The sequence below is a fragment of the Glycine max genome, chromosome 9 (genome assembly GCF_000004515.6).
Source record: "Glycine max cultivar Williams 82 chromosome 9, Glycine_max_v4.0, whole genome shotgun sequence".
Taxonomy (NCBI): Eukaryota; Viridiplantae; Streptophyta; class Magnoliopsida; order Fabales; family Fabaceae; genus Glycine; species Glycine max.
Genome location: NC_038245.2, coordinates 1,546,367 through 1,558,998, shown reverse-complemented (window position 1 = coordinate 1,558,998; position 12,632 = coordinate 1,546,367).

Here is a 12,632-nt window from a genome sequence, read left to right as displayed (position 1 = left end):
TATATGTTGTTAGAAAAAAAAAATGGTTCCTTCTATGATGCCATGCAGTGGTTAAATTTTTATAATGATATACTATATATATATATATATATATATATATATATATATATAGATATATGTATGTATACATATGGTTTAATTATACATATATATTATTTTAACACTTTAGTTTATATTTTAATGATCATATTTTGATTATTAAATATTTTATTTTAAAAAAAATTGTTGATAGGTGTATGTAGTTTTTTTAGGGTGTCACTTAATATTTTTAAGTTTATGATATTAATTGTTTTTAAAACTAAAGATAGGTAAATTGTGACTAGTAATTTTTATTTTAATATATTTATGATATATATATATATAATTAATGTTAGTATATTAATTATTTAGTTTGTTTTTTATTTTTATTTTTTAAATGACACAACATCTTTATAAGTACTTATGTAGATGTGGATCCAAAACAGGTTAACTAAATCAATTTCACTCTCTTTTTTAAAAAAAAAAATTGGATTATATATGGTTTTTTTTATTTAACCTAATTAATTTCAAACCCGATAAAGTATTTGATTTCTTAAAATATAATCCAAAAAAGAGTTTGACTTAATTCAATTAAAATTTTGCGCTAACCATCTAAGAGGTATATATCGTAAAATTTGTAGAAACTCACTTTGCTTTTTTAACATATACAATAATCTTTTGTTTAGGGATGTATAGTGTAATATATATTTGAGTGCCAATATATTATTAAAAAATAAAAGAGTTAAAGTAGGAATAGATAAAAGTATGGATAATTTGTAAATCTCACAAAATCTTGATAAAAAAAATAATGAGTGTAATTTACTATAATTTTTACTAATTCCAATTAAACACACACACACACAAAAACTCATTCCGATTAGTTTACAATATGAATTTCAGCAGTAAAAAATAAAACAGTTAAAATAGAAGGATAAATAATTTTATCCATTATGAAAAATTGGTCAAAAGTCAATGATAGGGTGTGGGGAAGATGCAGTGCATGTGAGTGGGGGCGCGATCGAGTACGGTCAACAATCAATACTGACTGCTGAACACTCGAAAACGGAACAGTTTCTGACTTTCTCTACTCTCCCTTCATTTAAGCCCCAGTCAATGTTTCGTCTTCAATGGACAACTTCATTTGTTTTTCATTTTTAGTCTGGAACCAAGTTTCCAACTTATGCTCTGGCTAGAATAGTAAAAGATCCAGAAAGATTTTTTTTTCCCCAAAATTTTATTTTTTATAAGTAAAGAAAATTAATAAAGAAATATAAGTTCCTTCTAAAAAAATTTAAATATAATTTTTTTAACTAATTTTATCTTATTTAATATTATTATATTTAAAATATCTTTCATTTAATTGAGATTTTAATTTTAATGACTATTTTTTATTCTTATATCAAGTTCCAATAAAAATATTTTTAATTAAAATTGATACAATAAAATTGTGATTAATTAACTCATATTTAATATATTTATTTTGTTATTATATAAATTGCACTAATGTATTAATTTATACAAATATATATACTATGTTTTTTAATCAACACATTATCTTTTACTATTATTATAATAATAATGATAATAATTTTGACATATAAATTTAAATTAAATTATTAATTCAAATATTAAAAATTAAATAATTATTATTCAAATATTTTTTAATGATAAATATTTGAGTAATTTACAAAACTTATATAATTTGTTTATAATTATAAAAAAATTAACTGCATAAATAAAGTATAATTTTCACAATTTATTAAAAACAAATTAAAATTTAATTTTTATAAAATTATACATTAATATTTTTAAAAATTTGAACGTATTCTATTGTTGTGTAATTTATTACCTAATGCATACCAAATATTTTATCTCTATCTTAACCCATCTAGCCACCAAATGAGCCCTTATACGGATAATAGTGCACATTGGCAATAGAATATTTCTCTCTCCAACGTAGGTAAATAGGTAATCATAATCTATAACCAATATAGAGAGATATACATATATGGAATTACTTCCTCTAGTTAATATATTATTAATTAAAATTATTATGACGAAAGAGAGAGTGAAGTGAAAAAAAACTCTAAAATATTGTTCAACCCACACAACGATGAATAAAAATAGTTTTTTTTTATATTACTACTGATTACACAATATTTTTTAATAAAATACCAAAATTACTAGGCCACTTACAATTTTCAGGAATATTTTGCCATTTTATTAATATTAGTAACCAATTTAACCAACTCTTACAACTTCAAAAACCAAAAGTAATTTACTATTTTAATTTAAAATTCAACCTTAGTACTTCTTCAAGCAAATAACATTTGGCACTTGCTAAACACTAGTGCTTCCATTTCTCCTTTTTTTATTTATTACATTAACACAATGGTTTGATGGTGTGCTACAATTTGCTAAAATTCAATTAATATAGATTCCCATGTTTGGCTTTACCTAGAAATTCTAGCTAGGCTAACCACTCTACTATGGAGCAGAATCACTTGGATGCTATAAAAAGAAAGCATAGAATAAATCCACTTTATAAAGTTAGAGAAATTTTATAATTAAAGTACATAATCTTACATATGTTTATTATCTGCCCCACTAATTTCTGAGTGATATATTATTACGTTAGGCCAGTTACCTCTAAAAACAGCCAATTACGGAGGAACTTAACTTCACACTCTGAGTTTTCATATTTAAAGGTAACTTGACTTGTGCAGGCCCAAAACGTACTTATGAGGTAGCCTAACTACAGGGACCACTACGAAAGTGATGGTAGATATTGGTAGAATACAAACGAAACCAATAAATTGATACTTGAACGTATACATGCTTAAAGGTAGAAAAGCTTAGAATTTAACCAACTTTGTATCAGATAAGTTTGGTCTAGAGTTTTCAATTCAAGATGGTTGATGTTCAAAAATCCACTTCCATGTCTGGAATAAAAAAGACAACAAAATACCACATCAATTTCTTCTGATATGTCATTTTAAAAAAAAAAGTTATTTGTATTTATTTTTCATTTTGAAATTATTAAATAAAATTAATATTTTTATTATTTTACCAAAAAAATAAAAAAAATGATATATGAAACTTTAAAATAAGAATTCGAAGAAATAAAATATAATAAAAATTATAAATAATTTTAACAAACATAAAGAGATCAATTATTTTTCTTAATATATGGGTGTTATAATCTTAATCAATAAATAAAACAGATGAAATTAAGGAATAATATAAATAATTATCAATGGGTGCTAAAAATATTTATGATGCATTTCCCTTTCCCCTCACCTTTTATGGACAAAGAAAACTGCTAGCAATATAGTATTTTTTTTAATACATTTTTTATTATTATTTGAAATTTATTGAGACTCATAAAATTATATATAATAAAACTAATAAAAATAGAAAATGAGGCTCATATTATTTGTTGAACTAACTAAAGAGTGAAAGATTCATTAATATGGGGTAAAATACAATTAAATAAATCATCCATCTAATGATCAATATGTTTTTTTTTCGATTTAAATTGGTTTAATTTTTTTTATCGAACTAAATTTAAGTTAAATTAAAACTAGTCCCAACTAAACTAAGTTTTTATGACTATACACTTTCAAATAATTAGTTAGAAACGTTGTCAAACCTGTATCATTCTTTGGAAATTTGGTATTATTTGAAGTTAGGATTTTCAAGTAACTAACGTGCATTTATTCGAATCTCATATTTTCTACGTTAACTAATAAATGTTTGAATTGTAAATTAAGATTTCAAAGTAAAACCTTCGATGAGACCTAAACGTCAAAATAATAAGTATTCATCTAAAATATATATATATATATATATATATATATATATATATATATATATATATATATATATATATATATATATATATATATATAGTTTGAATCAATACGAAAGGTAGAATTCTAAAATATGCAATTTTGCTACTTGATTGCATATGTCTTTGTATAGTCTCATTTTCAGTCGAGATGTGATCGTATAATCTAATTGTAAAAAATAAGTCACCTACATTTGCGCAATTGGTCAAACACAAGATTCTATCATAATACCAAAGTTTTAGGCGAAAAAAGCTGATGAACTTACTTCTCACCATCAAAGCAACATCGTTGTTCTTGCTGTGATGTCTGTGTTTGACACGATTTTGTTTTTCATCTTTAAAAATATAGCTTTTCATTTAATGGATTTGAATTTTACAAAAGGAAACCTAATTAATATTTAAGGATTGTGGTTGAGAGTTTTTAATTTTATTTTAAACGTATTTTCTTAAAACAAAACGTATTCTATTAAAATGGCATTGAAATTGTTTTCAACTCAATTTCTAAAGTTTTACATCCAGTTTGAAAATCAAAATAAGTAGTTTTGGTTTCTAGTTATAAAAATAAGACTTAATTGTATATTTTACCATTAAGTAAACTATCATCATTTTACAATTTTATCATCCAATTTTTTTCCACATATTTTATTAACATATTTTTCAATTTTTACTTATTTTATCATCATAGTTGTAAAAATATGGCCTACGACAAAAAGCATCTGTTTCTAATTGAATCCAATCTCATGTTTGACACTTTGTCTAATAAACGTATAAATATAATTCTTCTAAATAATATGGTTTTAAGGATAGAGTAAGATTTTCAAGTATGATATTTCCTAGAAAAGGGCACCTATTCAATTGTCATTTTCACGGAAACAAACAAGGGGCACCTCTCCCATCCTATGAATGGATTGACATCATCATACATTCAAGTTTCAACTAACATGGAACCTACATATCATGTTCTGCCTGCAAAATTGATTGCTTTTGTAAGGTATTGAAAGTGAATAATTTTCAATTACTCAAATATGTTGACGAGTGTATGGGTTGAATAAAAAGGAACACTCACCCACTTTGTCCGAAGCCATCTAACATTTCCCATTCTTAAATTCCCCCACAAGCACGCACAATGAATGAAAAGGTGTGTTAGAGGATAAAAGAAAGAAAAAAAGAAAAGGAGTGGCCAAAAAAAAAGAAGGAGAAAACATAAATGTAGACAGATGGATTCCCACTTCCACCTCTACTTCCCATGCCCTCTTTTATTGCTTTGTTCCATCATCAAAATATATACTACTACTCCATATCATAGATCCTTTCAAAACTATTTACATTTTACCTTTAACCACCATGGAAGTAAGCAATACTACATGGCATCATGAACAATGAAAGAATCTTGATGTTTATATTTATTTAATAGAAAAAAAAAAGAAAGCATAAAAAGTTCATGTACTTCAAAAAGAAAACACACAACTAGATAAAGTATACTTATACTAATACTAAAGATAATGATCTTTATCAAGCTATTAATTTTTTTCTATTTGCTATCTCGTGGATGCAACATATGTTACTCAATTGATTGCCCCAAGGCAAGCCAACATCGTTCTCATGGATATCCAAAGTATAATTATTATAAAATATTGCAATAGAAAATTTCAATAATTAATCGTATGTGGGATATTGAAAATTGAAATAATTGTGTATATGGGCGTGAGATGCTTTAATTTTGGTAGCTGAAATAATCTTGTCCTTTATCAATGACAGCTCTAAAACCTAATTTCAGAGACAAAGTTTGGTTGCCGTTGCTAGCTTGTTACATGTGGGCTTGGAAACATAAATATAGACGTGACACAAAATGCCAAGTATGTCCAGATTAATATATGTACTTTATTTATTTTGGATGATGTCCATTTCATCATTAACATGGAAAGAGCACTCGTAACTTTTTCAATTGGCCATAAAATATTAGATTTTCCCTAACACTAATTTCTAGAAATAATGTGAATTTGACTTCTAATTTTGGAGAAACGTCAATTGCCACTGATGATCGACATTTGTTGTACTTTTTTCTCTCATTTCTTCAAATTAAGGTTGCATTTATATGCCAACCAACGTACTTTGAAGATCCTCCTGCGGTGCAATTCAAAAAGTTTTCAAAGTTGTGAACCGCGTATAAGAAAAGATATGTATAATTGTGAGGTTGAAAAGAGGATGAGCTAGGAGAAGTGAATGGATTTTTCATGTTTGATTATAATAGTCTGGAAGTAGCTTTTGTATTCTCTTCTTTGACTCTTTTTGTTAACTTTTTTCTTTCTTTCTCAGTTCTCTAATAAAAAACGGTAAACAAAATGATATCAATTACCCCTCAGAGGGCATATGATTTTCTTTTTTATATATATATATAATTTTTTTATGAAAATCTTGTTTGAGGCAATAAGATTATTATAAATAATAATTTTTTTAAAATATTTAACGTAATTATATATTTGATATTTGAATTCAACATAAATAGTTAAGTTAAAATAAAATTCATAACATATTGGGTGGTTCTTTTATATATAATTATTATTAAAAAATTTACTGACCATGTGGTCTTGTAAGATTTGAGTGTTCAATATTAAAATTTTGAAGAGGGAAAACTTTAATTGAGATGTGAAAAAGTAAAACCACCTGTGCTTTTAAATAAAACGACCTAAAACAATTTATTAACATGCTGCTATTTCGGGGGGGGGGGGACTAGCAGGGATCTACATTGGATCTTGTGATCCAGCATGAACTGAAAATATTGAAAGAGGCTAGCTAGGGCCACTATATTTGTTGAAAAATTGGACTAGATTTGAAGTGGGTAGCTAAATCATAATGAAACGAAAGCAATTGATAAAGTGTCTATGCTTTTATAGCACAAAAGTAAAAGGACAGCATATAGGGTCCCCTAAAACCTTTAAGTTTTGGACTTTTGATTAATTAATTGAGTAATTATCGACCCAATAGAAAAGGAAACAAGATCTGATTATTTTAATTGCAATACCTGATCAAGATGAAGTGATAAACTGACTTGACTCCACTGTGTCTTATTTATTGATGCTACCTTAACCAACATGGCTGTTACTTTAATCAAAAGTTAATGCTATATACTATTGCAAATCTTTGCTGTTTCATGTCTTCATTGCTTTCATTCAATTCGTATGACCGAACCTGGCTAAGTTAACTTGATCGCAATTAATTACTCCTATATATATTGTTCACGATTGGATGCTCATTAAAATAACAATCAGAAATGTCTGATTACATGTTCTTTTCACATCAAATAATAAAACAAAATAATTAAGCTGAATAAGAAAGTCAAGAAACCTATTTTAGAAGGAGAACACTACAGTATATTTTAATGATGTAATTGATGATTTGTTAGTATTTTATTTTGCTGCCTCGGAATGAAGATCAGATCCCATTAATTAATTGTTCCTCATATTATGCTTAGCTTTTTTCGATAGGTGTTAGTAAAGGAACATATGATCTAATAATTGTCCATATAAAACACGCCAGTGTGTACTTGTGTTATGAATCTTTATAAAGAAAACTTTTCAATTGTCGACAATATTAATATAATTAATTAATTAATTCCCAGCGTGTACCTGCCACTAACTGGATAGCTACTGCACTCAATTTTATCTTAGATGTTTACATTTTAAGGAGATTTTTTTTTTTCAACAGGAGTTTTTGCACGAGAATGAAATCTTTAAATAGAAAGTGACTCGCCTAAGTTTAGCAGCATTCTAATTTAATTAAAAGAGTTTCCTGTGATTAAAAATTTAGAAGAGGAGAAATTACCTCATTTAATTTAAAAGAGTTTTCTGTCACAAGCTTTAGTAAACTTATAAAAATACTTATAAATGGTGACATATCAAATAGGAGAACACAAATAAAATCAAACTAGACCTTTGGATCAAAAAGCTATTAAAGTAGAACCCTGCCCTAGGGGAAAAACCTACAAAGAAAGAAAATGTTTAGAAATACGAAAAAAAAAATCAGTTTAATCTCTAATAGGTACCAATGTATAGCCAATTGTGACTAGTCACTAAACAGAAAAAGAATTTATTGCATAATTTTGGTACATCCTTAATGGAGCCCCTTACTATATGCAGGAAAATAGGAACACTTATTTAAGAAGGAAGGACAATTTGTACCGAAAAAAATAAAATAAAGATGACAATTGAATCTTCTTGCTTTTATTGTCCAGAGGCCACTCCATGAGTCATTATTAATAAGGGAGGACAAAGCTAAAGTCCAAAAAAGAAAAGCAAAAGAACAAAATGCCTAGTTTCATATCAATATAACATATATACTCTCTCTTTCAACATGTTCATGAATTCGCTTTAATGCTAACTTGAAAGGTTGTCCACAACCCCCATGTGATGAGTCCTTCTCCCTAATTTCCCCGTACATTTGCGAGCTAGCAAGCAACCATATATGCTGTGTGTGGGGTGCACAAATTTGAATTAATTAATCAATACGATATATAATTAGCTAGGTTAAGATAAGATTTGTTTGATATATAAAAATTAAAGATAAATATCAGAACTCAGAAGTTTACAACTTAAGATCAATCTAGACTCCCTTAATATACAATTATTTTACGATACTACTGACCGATTATGTTTTCTATGCATCAATTACTTCAAATCGTGGTCTAATAATCCATGATTGTCCTTGTTTTAAAAAAGTAGTTTAGTTTCTTAAAGGATTAGTCTAGACTTATAATGATGAAAACCATGATGAAGTATATCCTCTTTTTCCCAGAAGTTTCTTGGAGATATGACCTTAACTCTCCGTCCAACAAATCAATTCCAATTTAGTAGCACTACATGAACAAGAATGATTAGACATTTGACAATCATCATACTTGGACATATTCTTTTCACTGTATGATAATCAATCAACTTTGGTCCTTGACGCGTAAAGTTAAAATTTCAAAACATGCTTGTTATATAAAAAAAATCATTTTAATATAATACTCATTTTTCTATAGAATGAAGATTTGTTTTCATTTTTAGTATTTAATTAGAACATGTATATATGGCCACCTAGCAAACAAAATTGTGTATTAAATTTTTGTTAGTGAAATTTTGACACTAGTTATTATTAAATTTGAAAAAACATTTTTTCATGTAAAAATTACATGTATCTTTCAAGACAAATAAATTTATTATGAGTGAAAAAATCATGTCTTAAATTATATTATTAAATGTAGTTGTATATTTATAACTCATTCAATATTACTTGTTAAATTGAAACAACTTTTCTACAGTTAATCCAAACCGTGATAATGAAAAATCATATGAAGAATAATGGTGCTTATCTCATATCAAATAGTTGGATGTGGTTAATGCAATTTTTGGATACCAATAAATATAGCAGTGGGCATTACATTGACAGAAGAGCATATTCAAATAAAACCATTATTAGGTTTGCCAAGACAGACAATATCACAAAAAGTTAAGAAAAGAAATGAGAACCAAAGTGAAGGAGATTGGTGTGCATCACTTTCTTGGAATTTCTCTTTTGGAGGCTGCTGGATGGGCACGATAGCGAGGAATTTGTGCGTATTATAAACAACTTTAATAGCAATAATAATTCCTAGCTAGTGTTGTCACGAGTCACGTACTTTAATGAAACTATATGATATATGATATATCGGACCCTGCAAGGGATAGGGTGTGGACCAGTCTTAGCATCAACCTCTTGTGGTGACATAGATAGATGATTGTTTTTTTTGTTTCCTTTCTGAGTTTTAAAATCAATTCATCAACTCATGTAAGAGTACTTGTTTGGGTTTACTAACGAAGTTGATGTGATTCAATATGTGTGTAGTTATTTTTTCTTTCTTTCTTCTTTTCTTTTTAATTAGCACAAGTGGAAACCCATGAAAAATGCACCACACTGATTTTTGTAAGAAGTGACGCAATATTATCAACTATTTTAGGTCTCTTTCATAGACCAAGCACAAGGGCTAATTAATTAAGCTCAATTAAAATAAGAAAGAAAAAGAAACATGATTTATCATTTGTTTAATTCACACCATGTTGCCACTTTTTTTATGGCTTAACAAATTGATTATGTAATCATCAGCTATTGTTAGCATGTAAAGGGCAAGCAAGCATGCTTTAGAAGTTTATAATTAACAATATATAAAGAAAGAAAGTGAAAGAACAAAATTTGAATTCAATTTTTTTAATTTTAAGTATCTTAATTTAGTATTATTTTCTTAATTAAAATCAAAATGGTATTTTTTAACTAAAAGAATTACATTAAAAATATTGTCCTTAAAAAACCCTTCAAAGTTGACCTGTAGGTACCTATATCATCATATATAGGCTAATGCATGCAATATATATATAGGTAACTGAAAAGGTCATGTATCTAACATAAGTGCGAAGGTTCAATTGTCTTACGTAAGTTATTAATTTATAAAGGAGCGGGGACGCAACTGTTTAAGATTGTTATTCGTTCTTGTACAACATAGATATTCAAATTCGATTTACATTACACTCTTGGAGGTTGAAATTGAAAGTAATCAAGCAAAAATATAGAAAAGGACAACACTCACAATCTAGAAATTTCATTATTTTTTTAAGGTTTAATTTGTGCTTTTAATTTTTGTCAGAAACCTTTACAAACATCGCTGTAAAATTAACCATACATTTAGCTGAGAATGATAGTTAGGTAAAGTATTTCTTTCTGGTAAATAGGTAAAGTATTTCTCTGAGTAGTAACAATGTGTGTGTACGTGTACACACGATGCAGTACAAGGCACCATTTCATGGAGAAAAAAGGTATGATAATAATTATTCTATCTTTTCGTTGTGAGGCCAACTAACATGCTCTTATCATATCATCTACTTGTACTCAACCACAAAAAAAGAAATTATACGGTTTCCTTAATTGCTTTTATTTTAAGTCTCTTAAGATAATGATGGGTAACATATTAAAAGAAAAAGACTGTTTATTGATGACAAATCAGGTTCAAATCAAACCAAAGAATTTAATGACCAGAAAAGGACAGATTAATTTGATATTTGTAATCTGTTCAATTTAGATTTGGTCCTACCACCAGCATCTTTGGCCCCAAATACTTACTTTTCACCCATAATATTAATAACCACTATTTCAGTTTTTGGCTTGTTTGTGAGTAACCTCCAAAATCAACCATTTGTGTAAGGAACACATATCCTAATGCACCTGTCTTTTCAGGAAAACAATGAAATGATAAAAACGGTTTTGGGGAAGGACATGTATATATGATTTGCAATCGTGTCATTTTCACTAACTACACCCATTTATTTAAAAGCTGATTTAGACCATTTCATGTGCCTGACCCTTCTCACAAGTTGTGTATATAAATATTTAATTTATTATTGTGGTTCTCATCTATATCAGGGTCGTCAGTCTAATTTAGAAGCAAGAATCAAGTTATACATTTGGATCAAAAATCATTGTTAGGTGAAACGTTGAATGAGAAGACAGTGACAATTATATAATAAACTCAATATCATGATCCAATGAGCCTCATCATATATAAAAATGCCGCCTATTGAGTATATGTTTCTTTTTTTCTTGTTATGTCTAAGTGTAATTATATGTTGTTCATTATATCTATAAGATTATATAAGTCCATTATTCCCTGCTAACGTCTCTCAAATTTCAACTATTATTATCTGTTTTTCTTCTTCACCTGACTTGACCCGTGAAGCAGCCTACGTGAACAAATTAAATATCTTGACTTTCTCAAAACTATTTGAAATTTTCATCCGTGATGTAAATATATATAATAATGTACACAAGTTTATTTAAAAAGCTATTTTGATAACTATGTGTTGAATTTGTAGTTTAAAATGAAAGTTAAGCATTGCAAGCTTCTTTCTTTCTAATTTTGATATTTTGATCTAATCGATTGCTAGAACGTGTTTAAAGTCATGCCTCACAAGTCACAATGACCGGTTTAAAACGTTTTGTAGCTTATTTTTCTTCTCCTAATGTGTAAGTTGGACATAGATAAATGGCCATGGTTGCATGAAGAATTGCCTTGCGTCATTTCATCAGAAATATTTGGCTAACCTAGAGTTTGACTTCTAGGGGTGAATTATTTATTAACAGAGAAGCTATTAAAATGATCTTCCGCGTGTATATTTTTCTTTCTATTTTCAACAATTGAAAATTCTACTAGAATATAGCATCTGGTGTCTATTCTGTTAACATATTTCTTGGGGTGAGTTACTAAAGCATGTTCGCAAGAAATTCTAGTTAAGAAGGTTTTGAATGATTTGGGCCATGTTGACTAAAATAAATGCACTGGACCATTCAACCTAAGAAACCATGTAACTTCTGTTGAATTATAACGAAAACAAAACTTTTCAGCATAACATGCATGAGTTTGAAAGTTTGGCTATTTGACCCTTGAAAATGCAACATGCAATAATATGGTGATAAAGTTATCATTTGATTGAATATATTGTGCTAAGGTTGATTGCTTGACTTCTTATGACGAAAGATTTTTATGTTGATTTATTACACAACAAATTATCAAGTGTATTAGGTGTTATTGGAGAAAATTTGAACTTCAATTGATGAAATTTAATTGTGAATTTCGAGGTACAGAAGTAAAACAGCAAACTAACTACTTTCAGTGACTTCTAGTTACATTATTACAGGAAACAGTTGTGTTAGTTATAAAGTTTCAACACTTATAGAAAAGAAAATAAGAAAATGATTTAAT